Here is a 15,803-nt window from a genome sequence, read left to right as displayed (position 1 = left end):
CGGGGCGAGCGGCGGCCGCGCCGGGGGCGTCCGGGCCGGACCCGCTGCTCTCCGCGCCTCCGCGCCCCCGCCCCCCGCGCTCCCCCGCGCGCGCGCGATGGTACGAGCCTGCGCGCCGGAACTGCCGGCGTTGTCCTGGAAACCGAGCGCCGGCCCGCCGCGGGTTAACCCTGTGCGCGCCGTCGGAGCGCCGGCCGGGCCAGCCGCCACCGCTTCCGCCGCCTCCACCGACCGCGGGGAGCTGCCGGCCACGCCCGGCCCGCGTCTAGGCTCCGCGCCGCCGGGTCCGAGGCCTCCCCGCGCGCTCCTGGCCCAGCCTCCCGCCCGCTCCCTTTATCCTCCCGCAAGACCCTCCTCCCCGGACCGCTGCTCGGTGACCGCCCCGCTCTCCTCCCCGCCTCCGTCCCCGGGGCCCCGCCGCGCGTCTGTGCTGCCACCTCCTCGGTCCACCCCAGTGGGCGGCTTCCCACGGCTCCTTTCTCTCCAGTCTTGTGCCCTGAACTGGGGAGAAACTCAGGACTACCCACGCGTCCCTTAGCCGAGCACGGCCTCCCCCCAGTGCGCACTCTGGATCTAGCCATTACCACTTCCTTCTAGCATGTTCCGGGTGTTTCCAGACACCGCCGCCAGTGCGCTCCCTCGGCTCCTTATGCATCACAACTTCCTCCGCTTCCGCACTCGGCCGGCAGCCCTGGGCTGCGCCGCGTCGCCTCCGCCTGCCTCGCGCCCGGAGGGAGCAGCCTCACCTCAACCCTATCGCCACCGCTTTCTTTCTTGTCAGCCTCTTAGACGATGAAGGGCCCAGTTGTGCCGACAGTCACTGTGTTCGTATGTGCCGATACAATTTTATCTTTTGACAAAACAGAGTGACGATTGGGCTTGGTTTAAGATGCTCCAGCAAATGTCTGTTCGTTTACAAACTGTTCTCTGGAACCATGGAATGCTCCAGTCTAGAGCGTGGCTCCTGGGTCTTAAATGCCCACTCAGAGGATAGGGTTTCAAAAGAGACTCATTTTAATTACCTTCAAACCAAGGATTTTGGAGCCAGAAAATGACCCTCTGTGTTTTGAAGGAATTTGTGGATCCGCACAACAAGATGCAAGACAGCCTGGTTCAGCTATCAAAAAAGGAGTCTTTGAGAACCTGAACGAGGTTTTGACTGGGTTCCATGTTCAGTATATGAGGTTCCCTTTTGGCCACTTCTCTTTTGCCCAGGAGACCAGTAGCGGGCCAAATGCATACACATAGGTAGTAGGCGTAGTACCTTTTTAGACTGCCGCCCACCTCCCCTGTTCCTAATCAGGAAATGCAGAAGCAAAATCCTTCACCCACGATGCACGTGGTGTAAGGCCCAGAGATTTCTGTAACCCTCCTGGAATCACGTAGGGTTGTGTTGGTCATCTAGAAGATTCCAAATGTGCTGTGCAGTGAGAGTCTCAGTTCTGCGCTGCACCTGGGTTGGCACTCTTCTCCTGGGCTGTATCTAGGCGTACACTGGTCTCAGTCCCCGCCGCCTAAACTTTTACCTAACGCGCTACGTGAAGTGACTTTTCCTGTTGTTCTGTGGATGTAGATGTGTTTGTGTTGATATCAAGGCCTTAATCCACAAAACCTTAATCCTCGTCGCAAAACAAAGTGCTAGACCACCAATGGGGGGGCGTGGGGGGGCTGACCTGAAGAGGAGGGGCTTAGTTAGCCGTGCCCCTCCTCCAGACCCGCTGCTGCTCTCAAGTCTGAAAAGTAGTTCAGATGTGCCCGGAAGCACTTTCTCGAGAAGTTGACCACCTGCTCCTAGGTCTCGCGAAGTTTTTTCTTGAGTTTAACTCTAGAGTGGTATTAATTCAGGACCTTTTGTGTAAGGCATTCAAACATGTATGACAAGGATTTTCAGCAATATGATTGTGTTCACGTTCAATAAAGAGAATAAACATCAAGAAGTTTCTGAAAAAATGCACATTAGTGGGGAAACAGAGTGGCATCAGGTGAGCCCTCTGCTGAGTCTGGGGCATGGAGGAAGTGTCTCCCCTTTCTGCGGCTCACTAGGGCAGATTGACTGGATAATCTCCAGGGATCTTCTCAACAGTTACCCTCTGGGAAACCATGAGCCTCTCTGAGCCCTGTCTCAGCCCGACATTTCGCATTGTTCCTAATGCAACCCCGAGAATAGGGATAGTTTCACGTGCACTGGCTTCTTGGGGGTTTCAGTTTAGGCTGTGATTTAGGAACACAAAAATAGGTGGAGGGAATTATGGACCAGAGACTGGTGGTCTGGAGAAGACGTGTATCAACGTAGAGGGGCCCGTGGACAGCCACTTGTATTTTGAGCCCAGGTCGAGACTTTTGTATACGATTCAGCAGCTTGCAACCGAGGTGAAGGTTTTTTCTGAATGAGTTCTGAACTTCTGTTTAGAGCAGAGGTGATAGCCCTGTGTACAGAGTCTCTAGAACGTTACCAAGAATTTTAAAGACACTGTTGTTTTAGATAGGGTGTGTTTTTCATCTGGGTGGGGCCTGGGAAAATTGTGAGGCCCAACCCAAAGATGAGGCTTACTTAAGGATGTATGCTTCCTGGGACTTCCCTGGTGGCGCAGTGGTTGGGACTCCACGCTCCCCATGCAGGGGCCTGGGTTCAATCCCTGGTCAGGGAACTAGATCCCACATGCATGTCGCAACTAAGAGTGCTCATGCCACAGCTAGGGAGCCCGCATGTCTCAACTAAGGAGCCTGCGAGCCACAACTGAGACCTGACACAACCAAATAAATAAATATTAAAAAAAAAAAAAAAGGATGTATGCTTCCTCACACAGAGAGGCAGGAAAGATCAGAAGAGATCCGTAGCTTTTAAACTCCTCATTCAAGAATATATGTGTCCAGGGCTTCCCTGGTGGTGCAGTGGTTAAGAATCTGCCTGCCAATGCAGGGGACACGGGTTCGAGCCCTGGTCCAGGAAGATCCCACCTGCCGCAGAGCAACTAAGCCCGTGTGCCACAACTACTGAGCCTGCGCTCTAGAGCCCACGACCCACAATTACTGAAGCCCACGCGCCTAGAGCCTGTGCTCCGCAACAAGAGAAGCCACGGCAATGAGAAACCCGCGCACCGCAACGAAGAGTAGTCCCTGCTCACCGCAACTAGAGAAAGCCTGTGTGCAGCAACGAAGACCCAACTCAGCCAAAAATAAAAATAAATAAAATTTATTTTTTTAAAAAAAGAATGTAGATGTCCAGAAACAGTGACCCAGAGTCTAGCTGGTGGGTGTTGGATCAAAGGAGTTAAAACAGGTTGTGTGTGTTTTATGTTAACGCTAATGTGTCCATGGCACAGTGGGTGCCTCGCAGTAGGCGCTCTGTAAACGTGGTTGAACTGAAGCAAATGAGAACGATAACAATTATATAATCTCTTTACAAAAGACTTCATACATGTCAAAACTTTTCTGGACCACCAATAACAATGGATATCTGAGGTTTATAAGATCGTGCCTTTCCAACTACTTCCCCACTTCAAGGCAACATTCTCTCTATTCCTAAGTAATTCTAAGCAGGAGAGTATCCTGGGGCACCTTTTGGTTAGAGAAAAGGTAAGACATAGTGAGGACTTGATTCACTGAGTGCAAAGAGAAGATTTAACTAGAAACAACAACAGAACAACCTCACTGAATAATGCGCAAAGGACTTGAACAGACAGTTCTCTAAAGAAGACATACAGATGGTCAGCAAGCAGGTGAAAAGATGCTCAACATTAAGCATTAGGGAGATGCTCATCAAAACCACAATAAGCTATGATCTCATACCCGTTAGGATGGCTACAATGAATAAAGCAGAAAATAACAAGTGTTGGCGAGGAGGTAGAGCTATTGGAGCCCTGGCGTGCTGTTGGTGGGAATGTGAAATGGTACGGCTGCTGTGGGCAACAGTACGGAGGCTCCTCAGAAACTTAAAAATAGAACTACCTCATGATCCAGCAATTCCACTTCTGGGCATATACCCAAAATAAATAAAAGCGGAGTCTAGACGCACCATTTGTACACCCAAGTTCATAGCATTGTCTGCAACAGCCAAAAGGTAGGAGCAACCCAAGTGTCCCTCACAGATCACGGATAAACACAAGGCGGTCTCTCCCTACGACGGAATATTATTCAGCCTTTAAAAAGGAAGGAAGTCCTGTCACACCACAGCATGGAGGGAGCTTGAAGACGTCATGCTGAGTGAAGTAAGCCACTCACAAAGAGACAAATACTGTATTATTTCGCTTATATGAGGCATGTAGAATAGTCAGAATCACAGAAACAGAAAGTAGAAGGGTGGCTGCCAGAGGCTGAGGGAGGGGAGCTGTTTGGGGGCACAGAGTTTCAGTTCTGCAAGATGAACAAGTTCTGGAAATTTGTTGCACAATGTGAATGTACTTAACACTATTGAATTGTATACTTTAAAATGGTTAAGGTGGTAAGTTTTACGTTACATATATTTTACCACAATTAAAAATGAAAAGATTTAAACAGAACCAACATTGTGAAATGAAGATGTAAATAAATAGGAAAAATAGGTGAAAATTGTCCTCACGTCAGCAAATTGCCGGAACACCCCAAAATATTTGTTACTCTCTCCCAAATTATTAGTTCATTGTATCCTGTAAACAAGGGCTTTATCCACCCTAATAAAAATAAGGGCTTGAGGTCTGGGTAGCTGGAGCCCTCTCCTGAGGATGACTGTGCCCTTTCATGTACAAACTGGAAAAACTCATGCGAAAGAGATGGGGTGCTATTAATAATCGCCCCCGGATGAATGGACACCCCCTCCTTTTACACTGGAAATGCGGCTGCATTTGAAATATGTTGTTTGCAACTTTTGAGTGTTAACTGTAACATATATTTTATTTTTAAAAAATTTTATTTATAATTTTTTTTAATTAATATTTTTTTTGGCTGCGTCGGTCTTCATTGCTGCACGCGGGCTTTCTCTAGTTGTGGCAAGCGGGGGCTACTCTTCGTTGCGGTGCACGGGTTTCTCATTGCGGTGGCTTCTCTTGTTGCAGAGCACAGGCTCTAGGCGCACAGGCTTCACTAGTCGTGGCTTGCGGGCTCTAGAGCGCAGGCTCAGTAGTTGTGGTGCACGGGCTTAGTTGCTCCACGGCATGTGGGATCTTCCCGGACCAGGGCTTGAACCTGTGTCCCCTGCATTGTCAGGCAGATTCTTAACCACTGCGCCACCAGGGAAGCCTAACATATATCTTCATATTTTCAGGTGCCCGACCAAAGGATTAGAAATACTTTGATTGAATAACCCCAAGTATCAGTTATTATTAACAAACACCTTAGGTACTTGTTACCAAGCAGGTAGCTATGACAACCCTAAAATAAAACAAGCCATATTGTAAATGTAGCCATTTCCAAGTACTGAACGCTTGGGAAGGTGGGTTTTCAATCATGTGATCATTCAGGAAATGTTCCTACAGCTGGTGCGCACGGCTCTGTGCCCTGGAGTAGACAAAGATGCAGAGGGCATGTCTGCTTCTTAGGACTCAGGACCCAGCAACGCGCCACAAAATAGTTTCCGTATTATCAGTGGGGTAAGTGCCAATGGAGTGATGGTTACAAATAAAATGTTCTCAGTTTAGAGGACCACTACAGAGGAGCCTCGAATTTGAATAGTGGTGATGAGAGGAAAGTCATTACATAGGGTGGAAATTTATTTAGAGAACAGGCTGGCTTTACCTTACTAGTTTAGGAAAAAGTAAGAATGCCATAATAGCAAACATACATTGTCATACATTGTTCTGATTCTTCAGTATTGCAGAATATTGAAAATTTCCTTTTCAGGGAATTCCCTGGCAGCCCGGTGGTTAGGACTCTGCACTCTCACTGCTGAGGGCCCGGGTTCAACCCCTGGTCGGGGAACCAAGATCCCACAAGCCGTGCGACGTGGGCCCCCAAAAAGAGTCACCTTTTCAAAGAATTCTTAGCTTTTTCTCTTTATTCTCTTTCAAGAATAAGAAACTTTATTTTAACTGTTGTCTATCTGGAACCGGAATTTGGCATCTGAAGTCAGAAATTCTTAGTTCGTGGTCTGGACTTTGCTACTGTTTTTAGAACAGAGATTGCCTTGGGAAAAAATTATTTTAAATCAGCCGTCTTTCTCCTCGTTTTGCCCGACAATAGAGCTTGGTGCCTCCCACCCTGGGGGCAGTGAGAGGGGACCACTGAGACATTGACTGACCCCTGGGACGGCCCGGGTCCGAGGGGGGCTCCTCTAGGTGCCCGTGACTCGAGGCCCCTTGACACAGGGCTGTTCCCCAGGCGGTGTCCTGAGGAGTTAAGTGTCCCCCAGACTTGCAGCCCAAGTTGTGCGGTGGAGTCCCGGCTCTTCCATTATGCCTGCGTGCCCTCTGGCAGGGTGGCTTCAGCGCTTTGAGCTACAATTTCCTCATCTATAAAGTGAAAAGTCACTCCTGGTCACAGAACTGTGGTGACAACTCATTGAGAAAAACCACGCAGGGGAAAGGGAGGGCCCTCGGGGGAACCTGGCCTTTAGGAGGGAGCTAATAAACACTGTTCTGGTTTTTTCTTTTATAAATGAACCATCAAAAAAAGCCCCACTTGGATGTGCCCCCGAATTGTACAGATACATCCTTACTGAAAGTTAAGCATTTAAAAATGTCATTTCCTGTTTTTAAGAAATGCGCAGGTTAAAGGAGCGGAAACAGCACACTCGCAAGAGCGTGATGAGATGGTCCCTCACGTCGGGAGAGCCCCCTGTCTCTGTGCCCCTCATTCCCTCCTCCCTGAGTCGGAAAGAGTCGTGCTCCATTCAGAAAAGCAAGAGACAGTCCCAGACTCGGAGTCTGCCAGACACACATCCATCCTTTTTCCTCTGACCTAGGTTTTCATCACCAACTCTCATGCTTTCTTGGGCTTCTCCGACTTGCATGTGTATCAGAGTAACTTCGAAGGTCTCTGAGTCAGATGTCTGGGGCGGGGGGTGGGGGTGCCGAGAATTTGCACATCCAGTGGGTTTCCCAGGTACTGCTGGAACCTCCCACCTCCTGGTTTTCCTTCTCCTGATTTAAAACTTTTGTAAAATTATACTTCTTGAAGTCTCTCCTTTTTTAGTAAAACACAAATAATATTTAAAATAATTATGTCCCCCTCCCCCATCTTTTGCCTTTGAGTCTCTGGTGTGAAGTCCGAAGTTTTCCCCGTGAGGCAGTGATAGAACGTGGGTTTTTAGTCAGACAGATTTGGGGTCAAAACCTTGACTTCATCACTTATCAGCTCTGTGACTTTGGACGAGCTATTTCATCACTTGGAGACTCGGTTTTCTCGTCTGTAAAACAGGACTAGTGATGCGCTTATCTTGGGAGCTTTGTGAGGGTTGAACGGGATAACGCACGGAACCTCCTAGTGCGGCTCCTGGCCATCGGCAAAATAGCTGTTGTTTTTTTTTTCCTTTTTTTGGCCGCACCACGCAGCACGCAGAATCTTAGCTCCGCAGCCAGGGATCAAACCCAGGCCCCTTGCAGTCGAAGCGGGGAGTCTCAGCCACTGGACCACCAGGGAAGTCCCCAGAATACCTGCTATTTATGGCACATTTATTATGTGTTAGACATTCTTTGAAGGTCTTTACGAGTATGACTCAGCTCTTCCTCCCATAGATCCACCCACACGACTGTGAAGTAGGTTCCATTACTACCTCTGTTTCCTGGTGGGGAAACCACGGCACAGAGGTAAGTGCTCCAGACGATCCGGCCCACAGAACCGGGATTTCAACGCCATGGTCTAGGCCTAGAGCCACTCTGTATATCACTGCTCCGCTGCCCTGAGGACGCGTGTTGAGTTTGTCAGCGCACCTGGCTAGGGTGCAGTGGCTGTGCGACACCAAACAAGGAGTGTCTATGAAAGCAGCAGCTGCTAGTGACTGAGATGCCGACCCGCCATGAACGGTCGTGGGCCATGACGAGGGGTGGCTTCCGTGTGCAACGCCTAAGGCCCTGGTTGGTAGACGGCCAAAGTGGGCCTGTGTGTGTGTGTGTATGAGACACAGAGACTGCGAGGGCGGAGCCTGCGGGCACCACTGTGAGTGTGCTCACTGGGGTGACATGCTCACGCCTGGCTCCGTCTCCGGGCCTCCAGCGGGACGCCTGGCCGGCTCCGGCCTCACTCAGGCCCCAGGAAGCCGCTTGTGTGTAATTATGTCACCCTCTAGTGGTTACTTCCGTATTAGCCCTTTATCCGAGGAACAGCCCCTCCCTCTAGGTGCAGGTGACCTCTGGGTGAGCAGACCCTCAGGGAACTTGGGGGGGCTGCAGGGGGGCAGTGCTGGGAAAAGAGGAGTGTGGCCAAGGGCAAGGAGAGAAGGGCAGCATCAGAAGAGGGCAAAGTGCTCTGGGAATAAGGATTAGTTTACTCCTGCAGAGAAGGCGGAGGTGGGAAAGGCAGAACATCTGGAGAGAGGAGGGGCGCCTACGCATCAGTTTTTTTAGCCTTTTATTTTTAATTGAGGTGTAGTTGATTTACAGTATAGTTTCAGGTGTACAGCAAAGTGATTCAGCTATATGTACATACACACATATCTATGTATATATGTACACATATATGTACACAATATGTATCTATTCTTTTTCAGATTCTTTTCCATTATAGGTTATTACAAGACATTGAATATAGTTCCCTGTGCTATAGAGCAGGTCTCTGTTGTTTATCTATTTTATACATAGTAGCGTGTATCTGTTCATCCCAAGCTCCTAATTTATCCTCCCCCCACCCCCTCTGGTAACCCTATGTTTGTTTTCTGTGTCTGTGAGTCTATTTCCACAGCAACATGGATGGACCTAGAGGTTATCATATTAAGTGAAGTAAGTCAGAAAGAGAAAGACAAATATTGTATGATATCACTTACATGTGGAATCTAAAGAAATGATATAAATGAACTTATTTACAGAAACAGAGCGCGAATCCATCTTTACCGAGCGCTGTTTCTCGTTTGTGAGCGTGGGTGCTACACCCCGGGCTCTCTCGGGAGCTTCAGTGCAGAGGGCTGGTGGGGTTGGAGAAGAGCTATTTTTAACCAGTTTCAGTTCTCTTTTCCAAGGGAAGTAGGCACAGGCCGTGGGACTCACAAGGGCTGAGTAAATTCCAAACTCTCACCACCTGGGTGGACAGCTGGCTTGACTTCTTCTCCCCGGCCTGAGGCTATGTTCTCTCTGCCGGGGAAGGTCACTTGTGTCAGGATAGGTCTGTCATATCTTGATAAATATTTCAAAGGCAGGGAGGGGATTAAGATCCCTCCTACTCAGAACTGCTTTGTAACTCCGTATCGGGCCTGGGACTCTGCAGCCTTACAGGGCCGGAGTTGGAAGGTTATGCCCTTCTGGAAGGGTGCTGGCACTGAGCCAGGCTTTGCTGGAAAAAAGCCCTATTGGGATGAACCAGAGCATTTACATTTCTTACATCATGTCAGACCCAGAGGAGGACTAAGGGTCGGCCCTGATGCCGAGTTCACAGCCAGGTCCCCTTTTCTGCCAAGAGGATAGGGTTAAAGGTTTAAAAAAAGACGGCCAGAAACTCAAGGGGTAGAAAAGCAAAACCTCGCCTTGCTGGTGTTAACCCTTCACACCCCAGGGAAGACAGCTGGAGATAAAATCGCATCTCTACATCATGGGATCCACAGCTTTCGTGATTGCCAGTCGTTCCCAAAGAGGCCACTAACTCCGAGCGTGGCTTCCCCCCGTGTCAGGGCATGAAAACAGCACGGAAGCCCTGTCCACACTGTCCCTAAAGCTGGAAACATTTGTCTCAGCTCTGAACTCAGTGAGCTTCTTCGTTTGTTGTTTGCTGTTTATTTTTAAACAGTACTGTTTAAAGCTGAAACGTTCAGGTAACTCTTTCAAGTTGTCCATGCCTGCTGTGGACCATCAAGAATTCCTTGACTGGGCTTCCCTGGTGGCGCAGTGGTTGGGAGTCCGCCTGCCGATGCAGGGAACGCGGGTTCGTGCCCCGGTCCGGGAAGATCCCACGTGCCGCGGAGCGGCTGGGCCCGTGAGCCATGGCCGCTGAGCCTGCGCGTCCGGAGCCTGTGCTCCGCAACGGGAGGGGCCGCAGCAGTGAGAGGCCCGCGTGCCGCAAAAAAAAAAAAAAAAAAGAATTCCTTGATTTAGTTGGTTGCGGGGACTAAGCCGTCAGCATGTGGGCAGAAGAGGGAAACCTAGAGATTGGACGATGCTTCCCTTTGAAGCCTCAAGGGCGCCGTGAGGACGTGTGAGGACAGCACCGGGTTTTACAAGTGGAGAAAACAAGGCGGAAGATGAGAAGTGACCTTCTCAAAGTCATGGGGTCTTTCCTGGGCCCGCACAGCTTCTGGGAACCCCGCACGCAGGCTTGCCTTTGTATGATGTTTCACTAAAACTCTGTGCGTCTGGAAGGATAATCAGACGTGGGCAGAAGTCCACAGACATGGGCTCACAGTGTGGCACTAAGTGACGGGGATGCTAATTGATAAAGCGCAGCAGGCGAGGAAGAGCAGCCACTCCAGACAGAGCGACGGTGGGAGCGGCTGTTAAAAGTGCTGGGTGGAGGGTGGGTAAATGAAGAAATAAGAAATAAATTGTAGAATATCTTAAAAGAAAAAGTGCTGTGGGGAAACGGGAATCCCCACCTTTGGGATCCCCTTTTTGCCTGGTTCTCCATTCTCCCAATTTTATGTATAGATGTTAAAAGTTTGACATACTTTGGAAACTCATATGTAAGCTAAGAAGCTGTCCTAGCAGGCAGAGCGGAAGTGAGTGAGCTGCGCTGTGACCGCAGCAGCGCCTGTGCGGCGCTTCGCGTTAGAAACGGCCCATCTGCTTCCTTAGGCTACTACCGGCCCATCATAACGTTCCATATAAACGTAGCATTTACTGCAAACACCGCCGGAAAGCCGTGGCTACTACGTGAATTCACATGCTAATATTTTTCTGTGTTCTATAGTATAAGATAGGAAGTGCTTCAGATTTGAGCATTTGTTAATCCTGAACCACCATAAGGAATCTCATGGTTGAAGAGGGGAGGGAACAAATTAGAGGTATGGGATTAACAAACGACTATATATTGATTAGCCAAAGAATTTGTCTGGGTTTTTCTGGAACATCTTAGGGAAAAACCCGAACGAACTTTTTGGCCAAACCAACATAAACTAGAGAAGCAACAAGGATATACTGTACAGCACAGGGAATTACACCCATTATCTTGTAATAACGTAGAGTATAATCTGCAAAAATACTCAGTCATTAAACTGTACACCTGAAACTGACGCAATATTGTAATCAACTATACTTCAATTTGAAAAAAGAAAAAAACAACAAAGAATCCCATGGTTTAAATTAGATCATCTTAAATTATCCTTGGCTCTGGGAGAGAGCAGGTTGTTCTATTCTGATGCATGGATCGTGTTCCACACTGAGGGTGGGAGGTGTTTGCTTTGTTTTGCTTCCCCACCCCCCCACCCCCCCCCCCCCCCCCCCCCCCCCCCGCCCGCCCCGGCCGCGATGTATGACTTGGTCTTGTGGGAACTTAGTTCTGCGACCAGGGATCAAACCTTGGCCCCCAGCAGTGAGAGTGCTGAGTCCTAACCACTGGACCGCCAGGGAATTCTCCGTTTTGTTTTTCCTTAAAAAAAAATTTTTTTTTATTCTGTTCATTTAAATTCTAAGACAAAGCTGGAAAAGGGAGCGTTGAAGACCTGAAAATAATATCTTCTGTCATTTGCTATTCTCCCAGGAAAAGCAATGGCTCGCAAAAAAATTAAAAAATAAAAGTTGCAGGGATTAAGTCTGCGGTGTTCTACGTGAGAAAGCACCCAGATTCCATCTGAAAGTTGAGCTGCTTCACACCCCTTTCTAAACAGGAAGGATGCAAATATATATGGCAGCATTAGGTGGGAGTCTGAATGTTTTCTTAAACGTTTCTTAGATGTTAGGGATCCTGAAAGCTTAAACAAGCAGAATATTCCATCCTGGGTGAGTGCCTGTCAGGAGAATGTTTCCTGGCTCCTGCCAGAGTGGACCTACCCCACTCCTTCCCCTCCCCAAAAAAGAGTAAACTATCTCTAAACATCAAAATCAAATCAACAACAGCAATGAAACAACTTTAAAAAGGCGTATCGGAGATCCACCAGATTCCATGCTGCATTTTTCTGCAGCATATACCAGTTTGGTTCGCTTCATGGTTAGACGCATCTGGATCTGGGTGGTGGTTTCATGGGTGGAGACAAATGTCAGTATTCATCAAGCTGTGTGTTTAAGATTTGTGTATTTTACTCTATGTATAGTTTGTTTCAGTTTTTTTTTTTAAAGCTGTTTGTTTGTTTAAGTCAGAGGGGGCTTAACAGGTCAAGGGAGGTTTACTTCTCTGCGTACAAAGGATCACAAGTTCTGTTTATTCAACGGGCCAATCAAACAGGTAGAGATTCTGCGGCGGCTGGAATTGAAAAGGGCCGGGCGCTTTGCCTTAACCCTAACCCGCAGCCCTGCGGCCACCCTTGCCCAGTAACTGCCACACCCTCCCTGGACCTTTCTGGCCTGGCTGCACTTGCTGAGCCAGGGCAGGGAGTTTGTCTTTCTGCTCAGCCACACTCCGAAGCCCCTGGTGCAGTGTATGCAGTTGGCACTCGATAAATATTCTTTCAGTCGGATCACTTCTCTTTGGTTAATCTGTGTTGCGGGTGGGGAGTAGAGTGAGAGAGAGAGGGAAAGGGAAGCTGTTTTTTAAAGCCTAGATCAGAGACTCTGTGTCATGGGGAGCACCCCAGGACTGGCCAGGAAGTGGGACAGAGAACGCACAGACCTTTCTAGGTCTGCCTCCTTCTTTCAGGATGTTTCCGTAATGTTGGAAAAATACAGTCATTTCATCGTTGCCGTACCGCGCTCCACGCTGTTCCCTATGGAGCCCAGTCGGGTCACATTATACTTGGTGGTTCTGCTGTGCAGTTTTCCATTGTCATTTTGGTTGTCGATACTGGCTTTTCAGGTTGGGTGTGTGGTTTCTCTTGACACAAACACGAGTACCTTTTATCACTGAGATTTTCCTAGGGGTCCGGCCATTTTAAGCTGGAAATTGTCATCGGGATTCGTGTTCACGTTCCTGTGGGTGAAAAACACAGGCCTTTCCGCGGGGCAGGGGATGCAGCCGCTCTGTGCCACAAGGAGGACAAGGGCACCACGGGAAAGCCGTGACACACGTCAGAGCGCCAGACCCAGCTGGCCTGCCAGTCCCTGACACCCCACATGGTGGCATCTGCAAGGGTGAGGCCCTTTGCAGAGGAGCAAGAAGGCTCCTGCCTATGTCCTGGACTTGAACTTGGGGGCACTGGCTACTGGGCGTGAGACCCATCTAATGAGGGTCCTCATTAGAATTTTCCTCTCTGGCAGCTTTTAAAATCTGCTTTTTTACTGAGGTATAACCGACATATAAAATAGGGACCTTGTCACAAATGTGCATCACCCTTGCTGAGGCCATGCTAGTATCGAAGGTGCGCACAGAAGATATAGATCTTCTCTGTCTTTCCGATTTTAGTAGATCTGCTGCTGCGGCGGCGGTGAGCACTTCAATCCGTTTTTGTAAACGAAATTTCTAGCTGCTTTCGAAACCCACAGTCTTGTTTTATTTTGCGGGTGGAACCCAGCGGGTGATGTTGGGACAGGGCTGTGGCCACAGAGCATGGTTAGCTCGGGGAAAACAGCAGAGCCAGAAAATGCCCCCTGATTCAACACCTCCGCCCTCTGAGTGACTTCAGCCCGTATCCAGTTGCAGAGTCACAGGGTTTCTTTGGCAAAAACACGTTTGGGGGCTAGAGTCCGCCAGGCAAAGCCAGTGTCACCTGGCTAGTGCAGTCTGGGGGCCTGTCTGCCTCACACACGATTAGAGGCATTGTTTGTTCAGGGCTCCTCTGTAGAATGTTTATTCATGGAGAAGGAAAAAGAAGCTCCAGCAGCCCAGCTGGCTTTCCAGATCCTGGGTGGAATTTGTAACCCTGTTTTTCCCTTTCGTCGGATGTGGCTGTCACAGAAAGAGAATAAATATGGACCCCTGCTCGCCGCCGATGCTGTGCTTCCATTGCATTTAACACATAATGAAAGTCAGGTGTGTGCTCAGAGATACAGAGCTGAACCAAGGCGAGGAGTCCTACACTTCTGTCCCCAGAGCTGGTGACAGTTCTGGGCAGGATCCTCTGGCCTCCCTCAATTGGCCGCTGGCTGAAAGATGTGGTCCTGCTGAAGTGTCCTCATCTTAAAACTAAAGGACATATGAAAGAGGAAATACAAATGCCTAGGAATCATCTAAACGCGTCTGCCCTTGTGAATAATCAAAGAAATGCAGTTTAAAACGAAATAGTATTTTTAAAAATAAATAAATTTATTTATCTATTTATTTATTTATTTTTGGCTGTGTTGGGTCTTCGTTGCTGCACACGGGCTTTCTCTAGTTGCAGCGATCGGGGGCTACTCTTCGTTGCGGTGCGTGGGCTTCTCATCGCGGTGGCTTCTCTTGTTGCGGAGCACGGGCTCTAGGCACGTGGGCTTCAGTAGTTGTGGCACGCGGGCTTCAGTAGTTGTGGCACACGGGTTCAGTAGTTGTGGCTCACAGGCTCTAGAGTGCAGACTCAGTAGTTGTGACGCACGGGCTCTAGAGTGCAGGCTCAGTAGTTGTGACGCAGGGGCTTAGTTGCTCCACGGCATGTGAGATCTTCCCGGACCAGGGCTCGAAACTGTGTCCCCTGCATTGGCAGGCGGATTCTTAACCACTGTGCCACCAGGGAAGCCCAAAATGAGATAATATTTTTTACCTATCACAAGATGAGATTTTTTTTTAAATGACACTATCCAATCATCTTAATTAACTTTTGTTATTCAGAACTAAAAATTACTGTAGTGTTTTATTAGGCTTTACCTTCATGAAAGGTTGGAAATTTTTTAGACTATTTTGAAAGCATAATAAATTGCCTAATAGACTTAATAAACCAATTTAACTGGATTGGTGGACTGGTCAGTAGATGCCAGGGCTGTGAGGGCTGGAAAGGACTTTAGGGCTTATGTGGTTCAGCCCTTCATCATCTCCATGAGACCTCAGGGATGTAGAGCAGGTGTGTCTGGAGTCCCAAGTATGAAGGGCTAGAGCTGCGTTAGGAAAACACAATGTGCTGTTGCTTAGGTCTTGCTGTAGGTGAATAGCTTAAAATAGGATTATGCTTTCTTTTCTCTTTTAATATCTCTAGGATGTTGTGCTTTACTGTCTTTCCAGACAGACAAAATGTCATAGGCCTCAAAAAACGGGAATCCAGGCCTGTTTTCCCATCCGCTCTCTGTCCTTAGACGACTGTGTGTCTGGATGCCCTTCTGTATTTTTAAAAAATTTTTGTTAGGGCTTCCCTGGTGGCGCAGTGGTTGAGAGTCCGCCTGCCGATACAGGGGACACGGGTTCGTGCCCCGGTCCGGGAAGAACCCACATGCCGCGGAGCGGCTGGGCCCGCGAGCCGTGGCCGCTGAGCCTGCGCGTCCGGAGCCTGTGCTCCGCAACGGGAGAGGCCATAGCAGTGAGAGGCCCGTGTACCGCAAAAAAAAAAAAAAAAAAAAATTTGTTAGAGTTGATTTACAATGTTACGTTAGTTTCAGGTGTACAGCAAAGTGAATCAGTTATACATATACATGTACCAACTCCTTTTTACATTCTTTTCCCACATAGGTCATTACAGTGTTGAGTAGAGTTCCCTGTGCTGGACAGTAGGTTCCCATTAGCTACCTATCTTATAGGTAGCAGTGTGTGTATGTCAGTCCCAG

General features: G+C 48.8%; 1 protein-coding gene across 1 annotated transcript in view; it reads left to right on the top strand.

Moving 5' to 3' along the window:
- WNT5B (Wnt family member 5B) overlaps positions 1-15,803 on the top strand; it is a 90,433-nt gene that overhangs the window by 47,973 nt on the left and 26,657 nt on the right. The window lies entirely within an intron of this gene.

Source organism: Aethalodelphis obliquidens, unplaced genomic scaffold (genome assembly GCF_003676395.1).
Source record: "Aethalodelphis obliquidens isolate GAN/ISIS:26980383/991018 unplaced genomic scaffold, ASM367639v1 scaffold83, whole genome shotgun sequence".
NCBI lineage: Eukaryota > Metazoa > Chordata > Mammalia > Artiodactyla > Delphinidae > Aethalodelphis > Aethalodelphis obliquidens.
The sequence above is the reverse complement of the archived record's forward strand: the minus strand, read 5'-3'. Positions and strand labels throughout refer to the sequence as shown.